This window comes from Dufourea novaeangliae, unplaced genomic scaffold, assembly GCF_001272555.1.
Source record: "Dufourea novaeangliae isolate 0120121106 unplaced genomic scaffold, ASM127255v1 scaffold168, whole genome shotgun sequence".
NCBI lineage: Eukaryota > Metazoa > Arthropoda > Insecta > Hymenoptera > Halictidae > Dufourea > Dufourea novaeangliae.
The window spans coordinates 511549-523969 of record NW_015374062.1 but is presented as its reverse complement, the minus strand read 5'-3'; the positions used below and the strand labels follow the sequence as shown (position 1 = coordinate 523969).

At 35.9% G+C, this 12421-nt stretch overlaps 1 protein-coding gene across 1 annotated transcript in view; it reads right to left on the bottom strand.

The window, feature by feature from the left end:
- Positions 1–3817, bottom strand: part of LOC107190195 (calexcitin-2) — a 52273-nt gene extending 48456 nt beyond the window's left edge. Inside the window, exon 1 of the mRNA XM_015578958.1 lies at positions 3658–3817. The gene's annotated coding sequence lies outside the window, so the exon portion shown is untranslated. The remainder of the gene's footprint in view (positions 1–3657) is intronic.
- Between the last annotated feature and the right edge of the window lie 8604 nt (positions 3818–12421).

Genomic DNA, 12421 nt, shown 5'->3' with positions numbered 1-12421 from the left:
GTTCTTCTATATTATGGATTGTTGATACATATTTGTATCAGGTAACACGTTTTTCATTGAAGTATTTAAAATTCTGTTAGTACATAACCAGTTTGTTGTTATAAACTATTAAATCTTTTGTTTCTGAGATATAGCAACTTTGAATTATGATATAGACAAACTTATCTAATTTTGAAGGAATAGGTATAATGTTCGCTTTGTGAACGGCAAAATTATGCAGAAGTATCAGAAATCAATCGGGACCTAATAATGTCACTACGCGAACTGTTTACAATGGAAGCCATTGTGTGCATTTAGAACGAAGTACATATTACTGTATATACAAAATTATTCTAACTCGGAAACATAATCATTATGAATATTCATTAAGAATATTTTACTAATTTCAGACACTAGAATTAGCAATTTTGATTAGATATTATTTTATAAAGTATGAATATTATGTTATTTATAATCAACAATTAAACTATTAGTGTTCATGTAAATTCACACTTTGACAGACTACTATACAACAAAAGGAAAATTTTTATAAAATCCCATTGGAACGTTTGCTCTATTACACTTCGAACAATCACACTTACTCTAAGTATTTAAAATTCCCTGTCCAGTGTTTCTACTTTGTTGAAATCGTAATCTCAACGAAGTTAATAAGTACTCATAAAAATATTGTAAAAGGTGTTGACGTCAGAGGTGATTAGAAATTTCCATTTAAATAAGATTATGTAAGGCACAATTCGTTTACACTTTTGAGACAGTTCATTAATCATTGATCGTACTACTGATTCTGCTCTAGATCCTATTAAGACAATACCAGAAACAAGTCTAGAAATCTTAAAACGTAAATATTGCAGTAAAATTATTACACTCAAAAGATTGAACATTTACAATCAAATGATTTCGTTTGTAAATACATCTTCGAAATTTTGGAAACCTTAGCGTAATTAATAAGCTATCCAACGTCCCGACAGTTTCGCGAATTGAACAAAATTGCGCCCGGTACGAATGCAATTTCTCAACCCGAGAAACGATAACTAAGTTAATGAACTGCGTGCGCGCGACTAGGTTCAGGAGATTTGGAAATTAAATCTGAAAATTACGGAATTAACGCTTTGTTTACTGTGATATCCTCGATCGATCAAAGTTCCTATTGGCTACGGTGAAAAAAAAAACCACTGTAGAAGATCGCCGCGTTGTACGACGCGGAATTTCGGGAGGAAAAGTTGCGCCCGGAAGTTTGCGGAATTTTGCAAGCACGTTTAAGTTTCCTCGATATCGCGGCACCTTAAGACAACTATCGAGCTACTCGATGTAATTGAAGCCGCGAAAAACAACAAGCAGTAGATGGTGCTTCTACTTTTCACAGGCAATCATCTGTTAGAGACTCGAAGTGCGACGAGACTCGAAAAAAAATGTGAAGTTTCGCGATCAAAAGAAACGATGAAAGTACTAAGATCTACTGCACACGTATTCCCTTGTGTATTAAAATCTCAATTCATAGAACCATGAATTTCCACTTTGGTAAATTATTGGGTTTAGTACTGTACGTAACGTTCACAATGAAATGGAAAATTACTGAGCAATAATTAAATCACAGGTCAATCGAAGGTGTTTGACTCGAATTATTGTTGAGCGTAACGATTAGAATGTGGATTTTATATATTTTAATTTACATTCATTATTTTAGTTTATTGTTTCTTAAGCAGTAAAATAATTAAATTACAGTTACTAACAATATAAGTATACCTTGGTTTGTAAGGTTTTTCACAGCTGAATACTGTTATATAAGAAACATGATTTCTTGACTTAACAAAGCGAACGACAATTAATCAATTGCTCACGTACATTAAATGAAACGTGCCTGAGCGTAACCGAGTTCGTAAATCTTCTTTGACAAGAACACTGTATAATTCATGCATATGAGTCTTTTGTATTTATTGATTAAAAAACTGTTTCTGTTGTCTAACAAATGTTTATATCTATATGAACTTACGAGGAAATATGTGATTACCTATAACTCCATAGAATATTAAAAGAATTTCGAATAAGGAATTTAAAAGTATACAAAGAATAATTTTAAACCTTGTACTTTAAAAATTTTCAAAACTTATTTTTTCATTTCATTGTCTGTCATTCAGTTAGTTCTATCTAGAAAACGTTTATGTAAAAGTTTCTGTTCAATGTCACTAGAAAGTGTTATATGACAATCGAAAGGTAATACAGCATCACCATACAATATTAAAAAAAATCTTTTTCTTAACCTCAAGAATTATTTTTAACGATTTTTAGAATTCGTAAAAAGCGTCTACTTTCCATTAATGAAACGTTTCCAGGACAGTTCAATAGTAAAAACAATTACGAACAAATCACTGCCACATAGACTTTATCAAAACAAATAATAGTCTGCCAATATTCGTCCGCGAATTCATCCTGAAAGAAATAGAGGCAATTTATTTCACTTATCAATATCAGTTGTGTACAAACTGTGATGCACAACGTATTGACTGATCTGTAATGTTCTCTTATCTTGCTCTTGTTCTTTTGTTCCTTGCTACAGTAGCTAAGTACAGACTGCAACGAAATTCGACGATAATTGGACCAAAGGAGACATAATTCGACAAGTAAAAACTAGTTGGACATGTAGAATAAGATTTGTTTTGTATGACACTTTGCAACAAAAATCGACTTTACAACACTGACTGCAGAATCTACTCATAATAAGTAGAAACAGTGAGTAATGAACAGACACATTGAACAAGTCCTATTAAACGAGTCCTTTAATTTGCCAAAGTGATTAACTCCATAAAATTAATTTTAAATATACAAGATTAAGCACCAATCGAGTGCTTTGGCATTAAAATTTGAAAAAATAAAAACAGTAGAGGAAGTCACTTTGGCCTGTGAACGACTTAAACTGCACACTTTTCTAACATATATGCAAAATCAATTTTTTCAAGAAAAGAAGCTCCATAGAAAACAAAATTTGTTATACATATTCTGTACATTAAATGCATATTCAAATGAAAGGTAAATATGTTTCCACTAGTTATAAAAATAATTTTTAAATATCGAGAAAAATTGGATTCATTGCACATGTTATAAAAAATATATGTGTAAAAAAACCTCTCAGAATATCTCTTTCAGCAAATTGAATGAAAAGTTCAGCTTGAAACACACAGACATCTTTGCCCTGTCGTACTTCCTTGAGATTAAATTTGAATTTTCAAGATCTCTTAAAATTTCGGATTATCATATTATTCGCTCTTAAACTGTTCCCTAAATTGCCCCCCTTTTTAGGTCAGTCCATAGACACATCTCAGTGTCCTGGCGCGCCTTCTTGCCGCCTCGAAATAATTCTAAACAGTGTCCCATTAATCTTAACGTCTCCACCAATTACAAACGCGTTACAATCACTATTAGCAAACCGAAATATTGCCTTGATTATAATTCCTCGCGAACAATCCCGATCACTGCGATCACACTTTCACCAACCTATGGAACCCTGTTTCTCTTGACCACCTGAATCTCCAAGCATCTCCTACACAAACGGGTCACGCAGTAGGAACAATTGCGATCACGAAATATTCACGTTTCACGAAACCGCGAAATACCATCGGGCGAGACATCGAATTAATTTTAAAGAACTGTGCGTGCACCTACCTAGTTGGGCCGTGGGAGCCTGATCTTCCAAGCAGCAAGGGTACGGTAGTGAAGCTTCCGGTACGAAGGCGTTCGTTTACGGTGAATATAATAATATTCGTGAATAATGAGAAAAAAAAACGAGCGGATCACCACGATACAAGTGTACGACGTGAATGACGGACAGATGAAGCACAAAGTGCGCGCACTGGGCTCGGGTTTCTCCTCTTTATACCCTCGAACTTGCACCTGTGCTTGCGCAGATCGGCCTCCTAAGCTACGTCCACTCTCTCTCGGCTCCTTGATCCGGTGGACGCGCGCGAACCACCACGTGTTCCAATCGCGCGTTATATCGATGCCTTCTTCATATTTCAAATCTAATCTTCCACGCCTTTGAGACGTTCCGCGACCCCTGCTGGAAGATTTAGGACCGAATTCCCCGGATTCTGCGTCTTTTTCCGTCCTCCTCCCTTCTTTTCGAATCGTATTTGTTTCGATGAGGAATGGGAAAGGGCATCGGACGATCGTGTGCAGGAAATCGAGTCCTCTATTGTGGCAATGCAGAGTGGTTGAAAAGCCCGAAATTTGCGGAAATATTCATTTTTTCAATGTATGCTTGGAAACAAATTTAATACAGGGGGTGTTACATATAATATTGTAGCTAGTATAATATACAGGCATAGAATGATTCTCTATGAAAAACAATTCGATTCTCTTGAAGAAATGGAATACATTATATTGAACTCGTTGCATATAACCTCTATAGAGTCTTCTGCGATTAATAGTACAACCGAAGAGGAAGTGATTGTACGTGCATGAAAATATCGAAAAGGTAAAATAAATTTTGGTCGTATAAATTTTCGTTATCGAGATAATCGAATTTGAAAATTTATCGACCGCGCGTGCTTTCGAATGCAATTGGCTTGTATGTATGTCTATTACTGACTGTTTCCACTTGAACTGATATAATGGTGTGGTTTTGACTGTTTTCCAGTGATAAAAATTATTTCGCAATTATTGCTTTACGTCAAATTATTATTACATGTTTCTCTTATTGTTTATCAAATAATCAACAATAAACAAACACATGGACTGAGTTGTGCTCAGGAGAAGATTATTGGACGAATTTTCAATTTCAATTTTTTTTAATAGGAACTTGCATATGACACAATTTTATTCGACATTTTTTATTCGTTTTCGCCGACGTAGGTTCGTAAATGCTTCATTAACCTTCTGACGATCCGCATCCGTATCTCTTATGGACTTTTTTAAGCTGCAATTTTTTACACGTCGCATCGCCCGCGTGATTGAGAGACAAGAGTTTTCATTGAAATAATTTGCAATAAATAACACGTAGCTGTAAAATCGTAACAGTAATTCCACAAAGGATTTATATGCGAACTCTTGTTTAAAAAATAAAAGTGATTCTTTATTTAGAATGAATTACAAAACAAACAGTAAAAAGTTTTTGATTTCCCTTGTTATATTTTTTGCAACGATTAACAAAAGGCAATGGAAGCTGCAATTGCAAATAATAAAAAAGTTTATTATTGTAAATAATTTATTTAGATTTGTTCAGTTAACAATCACCTACATCTTTATTCGTTACAATTTCCAAAGAATAAGTATTTCTTTATATAAATAATTACTAAAACAAAGGTTAATTTAAATAACGCCCGATTCTAGTGGGTAAATACAGACCTATGTTTAGTGATTGCTTACGCTGGCCTCGGTTTATATCCATGATACGGATGTCAATCGACGGATCTTCAAGGATAGACCTGCATAAAACTTATGACCCAATACATATAAAGTCACATTTTCTTTGCAATAACATCGATCGCGTTCAAAAGCATTTTTATTCGATCTCCTCGTCAGTTTCATCGATGGCTTCAAAGAGAAAAGTTGTGCAGTGTAATAAATAGTTAGAAGGTATCGATTCTAATGAAAATTCATGAAACCCATGTTATGCAACTCTGCATACATAAGTGTTTTTTTTTTCAAATATTGTGAGTGTACAATCATATAATTATGCATTTATTGACACATAAAGATAACAGCAAAGGCACGTCTAAAAAATAGATATTAAAGTTCATCAATACTAGTCCTCGTGGAATTGAACAACTGCCTTGCTTCTTCTGTAATCTTTATTATTCTGCCATTTTCAAACCGATGACGACAAATACGTGCTGATCCACGGCAGTGCCTTTCCAGCGGTGACAACTTATTATATTCGTTAAACATTTTCCAGTAATTATGATCACCCTGATATCTTTTATAATATGAGAACTTTGGTATCTGATAGCGACCTCCAAACACTAATCAAATTTTACAAAATTACATACATTCATCTTTCAGATACGAGAAATAACACAGGGTGCCCCGATATAATTTTAGGACTTTGATTTTAAGAACTATCCTAATGTATAATTTTATATACTCATTTTTAAAATGATTAGCTTCTGTCATGCCACTCGATATGAACCATGGGGAATTATAAGTTAACGAAAACTTGTTAATAAGCGACAAAGTTATCGTGTATATGTTTACTAAGATCAATCTGCGAACCGGAGATTCGTATATCCAGAACAATAGAACCAGATGGAGCATCAATCGGTTACGCATTGCCGTGATTGATACGTCGACAGACGTACAATAGAACGTCAATTAAACGAACTAATTGGTACCATAACGGGACCGGGCGGATGGCCAAAAATTTTCGGGCGCTTCGGGATCATTCGCGTTTGGACGCTCGACGATCAAAGTAGGTACCTTAGCACTCCCACTGATCAATAATGGCACACTTAATTGTTTATTAGCGCCTGACATATCATAACAGATAGAGATAGAAGCATGCAGTTAATATAAACTAATAAAGATATACTTTAATCTTCAGAAGCTTGTTTTATCCGGTATTTTATCATAAAAAAATCATTTTTAATTGTCAACCAAAAATTGTCTCACATCTGTGTATCCGTTTCGAAATATTAATCTTCGACACCTCCAGTTTTTTTTCATCGTTCTAATCCCTGGTTGTTGCTACAGGTGTTCGTATCCCTGAATTTAACGACAGTACATGACATTGACGAATTCTTAAACCTTATTTATGGTATGATATGCATATTTTTTAGAGAATATTACAGCTTACTAGTCAATACTTGTGCCAACATAATGTTCTAAATGTGTCACAAAATATACATTATCCGAATAAAACAACATACTTTCTCTTCGGTGAAAACAGGTATCCTAATACTTATGGACAGGAGTGTACGTCATCATAGAATTACATTTCGTGACAATGTCTGAACATACACTGTACTTTTATTCGGCACTGTGTAAAAAAGTGTGCAACTACGACCTTCGAATAACGAAGTTAATTGCATCGTTCAGCGATGTGCTTTGTCATCTCGAAACTATCAGTTTGAAGCTCGGAACACGAACGTTCAGAATAGTCTGCATACCTGGAGGCTATGTCGGAGGCCACAGTCTTCAAGATTGGAGTTCACATAGTGGATTTTCTGTGTATACATAATTTCTGTTGAAAAGGTATCATTAACCGGGAGTAATCAGTAAATCCAGAATTGAAATGTTGTCAACGATGCCCGAGGATCGTTCATCCCCTAAAACGGTCCATTCCGAAGGACCTAAAATCCGTGGTTTACGGCACCGTTAAGAATTCCGGGGCGTTTTCCTTATCTGGGACCGTTTCTAGATAGGGCTCGGAACGGCGGGGGTTTCCAAGACCTCTGTATGACATCTCGGGGAACCGATGCTCCCATTTACTGGCTTCCGTCAATCAAACCGCAACTTACCTACACCTTCGATGTGGATTTCATGGGTTTCGTGCACGTCGGTTAACTTGATTTATAAGAGGCATGAATTGCGATCGGTGGATCCGTGTGTGTGTGTGTGTGAGTGTAATACCGCATCTGTTAATTAAGGCTACCCCTTTCGCTCGACGACGATCTCTGGTGAAAAAATTCAAGTTGTTATTCTTATTACGTATGTTGGACTAATAAAAGTAACCAAGATGGTAAATCATTAGTATTATAATTTTTATTAACTGGTAAAAATAAGAAACAAGTGTCTAATTCTTCGTTTTATAGTTGATCGATTTTTGGCTTAATGTGCATTGAATATTGTGTTCGTATATCTTATTTGGAAAATGTGTATTATACGTCTTGTTAATATTATTAAATTCTTCGTTGAATAATTTCAAAAGATCAAAAGTAGATTCAAGCTTTAATTTGCTTTATACTAATGCTAACAAAGTTTTGGTACATTGAATTTCGACAGCTCTTCACCAGTGCACAAGTGAGGCAATACTTTTGGCTGGTAGTGTCATTTCATTTCGATTAATATTCACTGAATTTGTCCGATCATCCGAAATCGCTCAACGGCCACGTAGCTTTTAGCAACACTCGAATAATCTTTCATTCGACATTGCAGTGGGATTTAAGTGGCCGCAAAGGGTGTGACAAATCAGCAGTAGCCAGCCGTACGGAAAGCAAGAAATCGTCGGATTCGATCGGGGATGGCCCGTCCTCGAGCCTACTTCCCGGTCTCGAGACACCCTTACATTTCGTCGCCCCCTCCCCCCCCTTCTCGCAACGTCGACTCAGCAGTCGCACACGTCGACGATTTTTCGAAACTGAAGAATTCCGGCCCGTGGCCACCTTTCGGCCCGGTGAACAGCTGATCCTATCGGGGCTGTCAACAAGCTGAGAGAGACGTGTTTTGCGACCCTACAGCTTAAATAACGTAAGCAACTTTCCTTCTACATTGTCCCCGTCAAGCCTTTATCGCGATCATTCGCTATCAACGGAGAGGAAGAACTGTCTTCAGAGTATTTCCGGTAGCTTGTTACTCGTCTGCCAATCGTGAAATTAAAAGTTAACCAAATCATTAATGAATTTTGGTTTTATATGGTCTGTAATCAGACCAACGTGATTATGGGTTACTTCCAGTACAAACTATACTAACATTATTAATTTCTGGAACGTTATTTAATAAGCTTTTCACGTTAACGAAGGACATATTTATCCGGTTTATCAAACTAACTTCTGTTGGTTCAATGAACATATTCATCGACAACCACACGTTAAAATTTAATATTAATTCATTAAACGGGGTACAGTTATTTACGTAATGCCTCCTTCAAATAAAATAAATACGGACCGCGGTTGCAATATTTAGTAATGTTCAACAATTATTGCGGCATCTGTTATTGGTAGATTGCAGGTAATTGTGCAAATTTACATTTTTGATCTGAATATAATGTGATATGGTATCAAATTTGTTCACTACTATGAGACCAAACTTTACAGTTTATGAAAGAGTAAAACATTATTTTCTAACAATTTCAGGATTGTAATGGAATCAATAGGCATCTATGTTTGGTCGATGATATGGATGTTCTTAATAATTAATGTATTACAGTCATTCCAGAAATTATTGACCATTCAAGGTCAGTACCCAAGTACAGTCCTCATTCTTGCGCTCTGTTAACTTGCTTCACAGAGATACAGAGAACAGGTCACTAGAATTAAGAAACGAGAAATGGAGCAGCAGCCTGCTAAATGGAACGACGACCTTGATCACCTAGATTATCTGTTTCGAATATGACTCGCTCATAATGTTAAATACTTATTCGATTCTTTCAGCATTGAATCAGAATTAAATAAGGAGGTTCAGGAACTCTGTAGTTACTCCCTCCGCACTGTCTTTCCACGTAAGTCTACTAACATGTGTCCTGAAAAGTGCTGAATATGATAAGAAGTCGTGTTAGGTAAATTTTTGTTCTTCTTACGATATGTTTTTTGTATGATTGCCAGTAAAAGCCAGATCAATGCAATAAAGAAGAAGTGTAAAAAGATGAAGAAGGAAAGAAAAAGTTTTAGTGACATAAGGTTGTCGTCATACTATTACTGCAGTCGACAGAGAAATCTCTGAATGATTGCAATCTGTGATGTCTGAACTTCACAATTGCTACCTAGAGACTAGTCGCTACTTCAGAAAATTTAGGGTGGCATTGGGAAAAGGATCGTCAGAATACTGATGAAATTCATAATACGCCGATCTACTTTACTTTCCTTTGTATGCTGCTTGAGATCAGATTTTACGTTAGAAACATTTCCGAATGATTTCGTAAATGATGTGTAGTATTTCTACTAATGTAATAATATTTTATCATAGATTAAGTATCTTTAATAACATCAAGAACCATTGGCTGCTTATAGAAAAATATTTTTTTTTAAATATATAATACGATTAAACTCTTGATATACCGATATTGAGGATACATTGCTTCTTTCTTCGATTTCATTTATTTTGATTATTTTAACGTTAACTCAAAACTTTCGTATAAGCGTACAAAATCAAGTACATTAAAGTTCTAAGTTGATGTTATGAAGTAATGAAAATAAAAAAATTAGAGAAGCGATAACTTTTCTGTCCATTGGTGTATCTGCAAACGCATAGTAACAATTCATCCCTAATTGCGTGTTCAGTTTATCGGTAGTTTGGAAAAAAAGTAGGATATACGCGGTTCGCACTTCGTCACGTATCGTAACTGATAATAATCTCTAAGTGGGTCCGCGGTGTAAGGTAGCCAGCTCAAGATTTATTCAGCGCTGTAATACAGCCTCCTAAGAAGGAAATTGCTTGGCTCACAACTTTCCGTCGTAACGTCATCCCTTATATTGTCGCCCCCGGATATAATGGGCTTCATTCCCTTTTTATATCGATATTTCACAGCTCGAAGCGCGGACCCCGCGATATATTTGCTCTTTCTTCGTACCGGCTGACTGGTCGAATGATCACTGCCTCGTATTTACCTGCTGCAACGAAACGGTTTCATGTTCGACTCGGAATTATCCGTTTATCTATTACATCTCAGCCTGTTTTTCTTTGTTTGTTTTATTTTTAATGGCGTTACGACCACTATTACACTCCGGTCATCCGTATTGCACGAACGTTGATACATGAGAGTGTTATATTAGTCAGGCCGAATCTGTCCTCTTCTTATCAGAACGTTCTTCTGCAACGGTCAGAAGTAATTACGTAGTGTGAATCCGACAGCAGGGGGATTAATTCAATTACTGTTTGAGTATGTTCAGCGAATGCAAATTGTAGTAATCCTTCCCCGGCGTCGGATGACAAGTGTAACGGATTATACATTTATCAAGAGGAAATAAGCGTATCAAGTCCAACAAACCTAATGGGGATGACTGAATTCAGTAATGACGGTTTTTAAATTGATACGTAAATACACATACTTCTATGTAATTTTTGCTATACAAGCTACACTATAAATTTATTATGAATTACTATAAATTTGTTCGATAAGTACAAAGAGAAATTTTTGGGTAAATATTGAAAGATAATATTATTTTTGCAAGACAGTTTATTACATCGAATTTTGTTCATAATAAAAGAATCGATTCTCCTTGAATTACGTTATTCTAAGTCTTCGGATATAGGAAATACGTATTATAGATTATTAACTTATTTTTTATTGCATGGCTATATGTACTACATAATTTTATACGACTGCTGTATAAAAGCACAATTGTTCCGATGGAGCGACAATCTTCATTGTACTGTATGTTGGTAAAGCTGTGACACGACATATTCGTGAGATGGTAAAGCAACTTGGGAGATCATAACACAGACGAGATATATGAATACACCTAAGATACAATGTAATTTTAGTGTCAATACCCGACGCTACCGATAAAGCATGAATTCTGAGTATTATTAGCACAAATGAAGTGTTATATATTCCATTTATATTGCGTGTATGTATATGAATTGACTGGAATAAAAATATCCGATGCTTCAGTTTAAGATTAAGGGATAAATATGACAGTCATGAAACATGAAACGGAAAAGTATATACTTTTTCATTTAACTACAAGGCAATTTATTCTAAATGCATCGGAGCCTTTTAGGAAGTAGTAAAATCTTTTACACAAATTCAATGAAATACTTTCAGGTACCCAGTTTAGGGCTATGAAATTAGAATGTTTAAGAAGAGGTAAAGAAGTTTCATATTTGCAATTATTTTGTGATACTGTAGTAGAAATCGGTATCTTGTGAGAAAAATCGTATTTAACGATATGAAATGAATAATAAATAACAGTCTTAGGGATTTATACTGGAGAGCTAAATCTTTAAAAGGAACATGTCGTTCAAAACAAATTAGTTAAAAATGATATTTATTTATTATATGAGAGCGGTAGAGCGAGCCGCGGTATCGATGCTCTCTGTCGGTGCCGACGCGTGCCGAACAGTGTCGGAGATGGTCGGACGGGCGAACGGGAGAGAGCGAGCCGCGGTATCGGTGCTCTCCGTCGGTCCAACGCGCTAGTGACGTTGCGTCACACAGTTTATTGACCTAGCCGTGTACACCGCGTACCATGGCCGTACCTGGCCGTACCATCTGGTGTTTGGGTCGTTCGAGGAAGGTCGTTCAAGTCGGCAAAAACAATTCAACACGAACAAACCTGCGTACGCGCAATACATAACGGCGTTAGCTTCCTCACTTTCTCGTGAGCCGTCGCGGAGGGTGGTCGCGCGTCTCATACTCGTCCTTTCTCTTGTTACTAACCCATTGTTTGTTGCAAGCATTCGACAACCATCAATTTATTTACTGTGCATATTATTAATCTATTTACTGTGCATATTGTTGTGTCCCCTCTCTTGTTACTAATCCCTTGTATGTTACAGATGTTCGAGAACCATTGGCTTCGATATTTATTTTCTTGTGTACTGTGATTCATTT